The sequence below is a fragment of the Hibiscus syriacus genome, unplaced genomic scaffold (genome assembly GCF_006381635.1).
Source record: "Hibiscus syriacus cultivar Baekdansim isolate YM2019G1 unplaced genomic scaffold, ASM638163v2 tig00110303_pilon, whole genome shotgun sequence".
NCBI classification, from domain to species: Eukaryota; Viridiplantae; Streptophyta; class Magnoliopsida; order Malvales; family Malvaceae; genus Hibiscus; species Hibiscus syriacus.
In genome coordinates this window covers 1,389,183-1,396,142 of record NW_024062672.1, presented here as the reverse complement: position 1 = coordinate 1,396,142, position 6,960 = coordinate 1,389,183, and the positions used below count along the sequence as shown (strand labels likewise).

General features: G+C 34.2%; 2 pseudogenes; one reads left to right on the top strand and one right to left on the bottom strand.

Annotated features, from left to right (window-relative positions):
• Positions 1–124: 124 nt before the first annotated feature.
• Positions 125–1,718, bottom strand: LOC120116709 (annotated as a pseudogene).
• A 2,709-nt stretch (positions 1,719–4,427) lies between these two features.
• LOC120116764 lies at positions 4,428–6,314 on the top strand (annotated as a pseudogene).
• Positions 6,315–6,960: the final 646 nt, after the last annotated feature.

Here is a 6,960-nt window from a genome sequence, read left to right as displayed (position 1 = left end):
CCTAATCTAGAATTACAGTACATTAAACGCATTCTGAAATGAGAAATCATATTATAAGCGGGAGCAGTGATAAAGTGACAAAAATGACATAGTCAAACAGATGCTCATATTACTGCATCTAAACCAACAATTCAGCCTTTTTGATCTTCAACACAATAAAAATAGCAGGAAAAAAAAGAGGAAGCTAGATTCGATTACAGTTTGATGGCATATTTCCTTAGTGGGAAATACATTTCTTTCTTCTTTTCCCGCTCCGTCTTCAAAGATGCCTGCATATAAACCCAGAAAACCAATTTGGTAAATTTGAATGGTATCAGAGTAAGTACCAAAACATCAAGAACAAAGGGGAAAAAAAAACCTCAAATAGAAATACAACATTAACATGACGAATGTCAAAGTCACAAAGCATAACCTAGGGTTAGTCACCATGGAAAAATTTAAGGCTTTATATATGCTTGAGGACTCAAACTACTAAATTCATTGGTTAAACGAGCATCAATGTCGGTACTTAACTCCAGCGTGAGCTCAACATTAAATTTCGTATGTAGTTTACTGGTCGATAGATGATATATTTCAAACATGTACTTCCTCGAGTGAACCGTCCAAAAATCTACATTCCTATAACAAGATCTTAAGAGTTAGGATTAGAAATAAAAATTGTACATACCCATTAAAACCAAAAGATAAACTAATATCAACTGGCATTTAAAAGATACCCCTCCATTTCATGCTAGGCTCAGACATTTTAAATCCCTCCACAGTTACTACAAATTAACCGAAGGCTACCCAAAATCTCTTAGTCCTAACTAAGTCACTTGGACTTCCATTTTTTCTTAAAGCACCCATATCGAATACACTTGTTTCGGACACATGGAGATGTGAATATGACCTCAAGGATCCTCCAAATACATTGCAAATGCCTGTGTCGAGTTTATACTCGTATCCGACACTTGCACAAGTAACATACGCTACCGAAGCTATATTCTATGTTTTGGCATTAACATAAACAAAGACAACTAGTTAGGACTGCCTGAATTTCCTTCAAAATTTCCAAGAGTTAATGTCACAAATCCACCATATTCTCATGCTTGGCATATACACTTAACATTAAAGTGTTCAACCAATAATTTCCAAATATCTCAATAACTGTAAACAAAAACTAAAAGGACCTGATGTTTAGTAAGGCGGCGACGAATGGCACGAGTCTTCTTGGGACGGAGATCCAAAGGGAGGAACTTCTTCTTCTTATAAGCTTCTCTGAGAGCCGATTTCTGCTTCTGCGAAATCACCGTCAAAACCTGAGCGATTGATAACCTCACAACTTTTTCTACAGCCAATAGTGATAATAATACAGTTCAGGATCTAATAAGAGGGAACCGGGAATTAAAGTGAAAGCAAAGGGTGAAATGATCAATTCCATACATCTTGGACAGCTTGTTCGGGGAACCGCCGGTGACCTTAGCGACGCGAAGGAGAGCGAGCTCTGCTTTCAAGTCCTTCAATTGGCTTAGCAGCTCCGTCTTTGACTTGTTCCTTAACTCGTGAACCTTTATCTTCGCTTCCAAACCAAATGATCATCGAATTATCCATAGAAAATCACTTTGAAGTTTAAAAAGAAGAAAAGAAGCTGAATTTGAGGTTTTCTCTTACCCATTGTGAGTTTTGCTGTTGCGGCTACACTCTCTTACTCGAAACCCTAAAAATTGTGAAGGAGGAACTGTAAAACCTTTGGATATGTAGACTTCGATGAGGCTTCTCTTATTTCGGTCCAATAATACTATTACAATTAGTTAGGTATTATTTGTTTGTTTGGCTTTGAATATAATAATTTAGCGTTGAATGTTGAACCGTTCAGCATTCAGCGTGTTTGTTTTGTACCTCTAAATGATTCAGTACTGACTGATTCAACAAAACAGTATTGAATGATTCAGCATCAAAGTACATTCTGAATGATTCAGATTCTTTATCAAACATCATGTCATATTCAGAGTTAATTTATACAGAGCCTCTGAATCATTCAACGTTTAATCATTCTGAAGTAAACAAACAAACAACCCCTTAGCTTTTTTTTTCAAGACCTCATGCGGGTCAAATATTTAAGATATTAGGTCAATATAAAAATTATTTTAGAAATTATGGTATTCTCTAAAAAAAATTATACTTGACATTGAGGTGATGAGTTCATTAAAAAATTTTGTTAAAAAAATAATTTAAAAAATTTAAAAAAAAATGAGGACTGGTCACCTCGAGGTAACAAGTTCTTTTGAATTAAAAAATAGTCGTTTCTAGTTGTTTATCAATGGTCATATGGAACTCGTCACTCCACCCGCTAAAAATTTTAAAAAAATTAATTAAGAAAAAACTTTAAAAAAATTAATTAAGAAAAAAAATTTATTAAGATAAAATTGTTTACGAAGTAAAAAATTATTTACAATCTAATAAAATTTATTTATATTTGTTAAACATTGAACTTTTACCTTTAAGAAACATTTCACCATTTTAACTTTTTATTTAAGAATTAGTTTCAACTAGACTCGAGTATTATTCTTGTTTATAATGTATTAATTACATGATTTGACGTTATTTACAATGTATTGATTACACAAATTGGCATTCTTTTACCTTTAGGACATACATCACATTGTCACTATCTTATTGTAAGGATAAATTTATTGAATTATTTAGTATTATGATTATATTAATAATAAATATAATTTTCGGAAAATAAAATTATGATTATATCAGATCATATTATTTTTTTATTATATATTTAATGTTAAAGACCAATTATACAGAAAAAATAGTATAATAACAAAAATAGGAGAGAAGTAATAGTATGATGATCAATATGTGTAGCTTACCCTCAAATTAATTGTACGATGTTTTTTTTAACGTCGCACATAGATCGAGATCGAGATCGAAATCAAAATCAGATCTGTAGAAATCTAAGTACACGTGTACGGTCCGATTGAGGCCCCACAGAATGTGATCGTACAATGCATCATCCTATATATTCTCTTCCGCCAAAAACCTCAAAATCCTTTCCACCCTCTCTAGATCTCGCGACAATCATATTCCGTACAATCGCCGGTTTGGTTTCCGATCAACCACTGCCGGAAAGTTTTCCTTCTATCCGATCACCGGATCATCGCCTTCGTAATCAATCATCTTAGTGCAGGTATTTTACACAATGAAGATCTCTCTTTTGATTACCACCTCTGCTAGCCGTATTCTAAAAAATTTGCGAAGACAGTCTTCTCGAAAGGATTTATAGTTTTTGTTTACTTTCAAATAAATGTTATTTTAATTAGTGAACTTCAGAGTGTTTAGCACTGGAAATGTAATAAATTTCTGAAAATGGTTTAATGTTACACAGTTTATGAGAGATTAGGATTATTTGTTCTTGGAGTTCTTCAATTGATTGATTCACTGATTTTAGCATATATTTAGCGATTAAAGTTTTCAATTTAAACTAAAATTTACACTATCTGCTTCAACCAGGCGTTACTGAACATTTCTCTTCTGCTTAGTGGTAAATTTGATCCTTTATTTTAATGCAATTTGGTGCATGTTTGACTTGTTATGAAGATAGAGTTTTAACTGTTGAACTTTTACAGCAAAGTGGAAGCAAACTTGAAGTAAAGCTTCAAAATGGTATGTTTTGAATGTTGGCTTAAGTGATTTGTGCTGTTGATACTGCGTATCAGTATTGATATATTCAGTGGTTTAATTTTTATTGTGTTTTTCTATTTCACAATAGTTGTAATTGACTAATGTAGGTGGAGAAGCACTGATGAACTAGATATATATGTGTAAGACAGTAAGAGTGAAGAAGAAAGCCATATTGATTATTTTCTAATTTCTACAATTCTACCAGCTAAATCATGTGTTTGTTGACAGTAAGAGTTCCCAAGTGCGTTTTTAGGGGGGCTGTGCATTAGCACTAGACAAGGTGCGTCCTTAGGGGCTCTGCATGCACGTGTGTACCTAGTTGAGCTTTTTGAAAAGCAATAGGTTCTATAAAAGCTCACCTTATTGAAGTTCTCTAGTGATTCTTTTTTTTATAATCTTTGATGGCATGTGGTTAATCTTGATACTAGATCACTGAAAAGATTCGACTGTTATTCTTTCTGTACGGTGTGACAGTCTGATTAGAAATTTGTTACATGTAACAATCTTTCCAGAATGAGGGCATTTGCACGAAAAAGGGGGCTGATTTAAACAATGGTGAGATGACGTATGATACTTCATCTAGAGTTGACCCCAAGCGCTCTAATCAATTGTTCATGGATGGCACCGAGACAGACTTATTTCCTAACAAGAAGCAGGCAGTTGGAATTCCAACAATCAATTTATTTTCTGGAATCTTTAATCCAAATGAATCTCCTTGGGGAAATGCATCCGGTTTTACTTCAATCTCGGAACAGTTTGCTGAACGGTTTTTCAATACCGAAACAGCTCGAGCAATGAACTTTGATGATCGAAGCTTTTCATCTGGTAACACAGAGAAAGCTCTCATGGGGAGAAAGGTTAATGAAGATTTATTTATAAGTGATTCTTCATTTGGTTTATCTATGTCTCATACACTGGAAGATCCTCGATCTGGGTTAAACTTTGGAGGGATTAGGAAGGTAAAAGTCAGTGAGGTCAAGGATTCAGATAATATCATGTCTGCATCGATGGGATATGTGTTTAATAGGGTTGACAATAATTCAGTGTCAACTGATCATGCTTACAACAAGGTGGAAGATGGTATTATGTCGATGGGCTTTCCTTATAACAAAGGGGATTCTATTGGTGACACCTATGAAAGAGAGAATAATCTTTTCAAGTCTATGGGACAATCCCATAGCAAAATTGAGGATAACAGTGCAATTACAATAAGCGATACCTTCGAAAAGGGTGATAATAATTTCATGCTATGGGTCAAACCTACAACGGGACAGATGATAGTTCTGTAACTGTGGGTCAGACCTACAGTAAAGGAGATGACAGTGCCATATCTATTACACATAACTACAAGGGGGACAGCTATAATTTGTCAGTTGGTCCGTCCTATAGTAGGGGAGAGTATTATTATATCATTTGGTGGTTATGATGATGATGGTACAAATCCATCGGGGAGTTTTATATCAAGCTATAACTTGTTGATGAGTCAGTCTTTGGTCCAAAGATTTAATGCTCCTAGTGCAAAAGAGTTGGTTCAAACCAATAATATCATTGCCTCTAGAGCTGAAGTTTCTAGGAAGAAAGATGAGCCAAAAACATCGAAAAAAGCTGCTTCAAATAACTTCCCATCAAATGTGAAAAGTTTGCTCTCAACTGGTATGCTTGATGGAGTTCCAGTCAAATATATTGCGTGGTCACAGGAGGTAAAATCTCATTTCATGTGTTCTTTTAGTTTACCTTACTGTCTGGTTATACGCCTGCTTCTTTTTATGAACTTCAGAAGGAGCTCCGTGGCGTAATAAAGAGTTCTGGATATCAATGTGGCTGCCAGACATGCAGTTTTTCTAAGGTGTGGTTTTCCCGTTTTACCATTTGTATTGAGGGAAATGGTTAGGCAAAGTATGTGTGCTCTGACGTTCTGGGTTTCTACATTCCAATAGGTGATCAATGCATACGAATTTGAACGACATGCTGGTTGCAAAACAAAACACCCAAACAATCACATATACTTTGAGAATGGGAAGACAGTTTATGGGATCGTCCAAGAGCTGAGAAGCACACCGCAGAATATGCTGTTCGACGTTATTCAGACTATAACAGGCTCACCTATTAACCAAAAATGCTTCCGGCTTTGGAAAGGTAATGTAAGCTTTTGAACTCAAATTGCTTTAGTCCCACCTAACTTGAGTTGCTATATATAAATCCCCCTCCCCCAACATCATTTATCTTGCAACTACATATAGTAAGCACTCATGATCGATTAAAATAAAAGGGTTTCCTACTCTTTCTTTCTCAGAGTCATTTTTAGTTGCCACTGTTGAACTTCAACGTATATATGGGAAGGATGAAATGAAACAATTGCCGTAAAGCAACCGTGTTCATTGGCAAGGTAGGGTTATCTCTGTTTTGTGCATATGATGGAAGTGAACTTTACAAGACATTATTGCTTGTTAATGGTGACGGCGCCACTAACTGAACGTGACGCCTTTTCTTCTTTATAATATGGCCCAGGAATCTGTTAAAAAGTAGGAATCGGTGCCTTAAAAAGGATACTTGTTATTTTGAGTATTTTGCTTGTATCTCAGCAACATGCAGTAGATATGAATTGAAGATAAGATGAAATCTAAATTTTGCTTCACTCTTGGTGAACCAAAGGAGAAATGGAGGAAACCTGTAATTTTTATATTATGCTGAAATGTGAGATTTTATTTACTTAAGTTTGACATAATTTGATCGTTGACATTATAATGTTATTAGTAAGTTTGCTGCTTTAAGTAATCTTTAAAGTACTACATTTTTAGGCTTTAATTTTATTAATTAGCATTTTAAACAATTTTAAATTAAGTACACAAATGGTATCCGGCTATAAGGTGTTGATTTGTTGAGTCTCTCAATTATTAAAAGTTACAAAGTAATCCTTTGACTATAGGATATTTTTTAGTCCCTTGACTTTACAAATGATCACCCAACTATTGATATGTTCCAAAATTGTTCTTTTTGTTAAAAAATTGACGATAGTCTGAATTAGATGTTAACTTATTAATTGAGATATGATAAAATTTTATCTAATAATTTCAAACAACTATACAACTCAAATGATCCTGAGATCAAATTTTATCATATCTTAATTTATAACGTTCAATTCAAATGATCGTCAAATTTTTAAAGGAAAATGACGATTTTAGAAAATACAAATAGTCGAGTGATCATTTTGTAACTTTTGATTGTCGAGAGATTCAATAAAAAACATACCATAGTTGGGGGAACATTAGTGAAAAAATCAACTGAAAC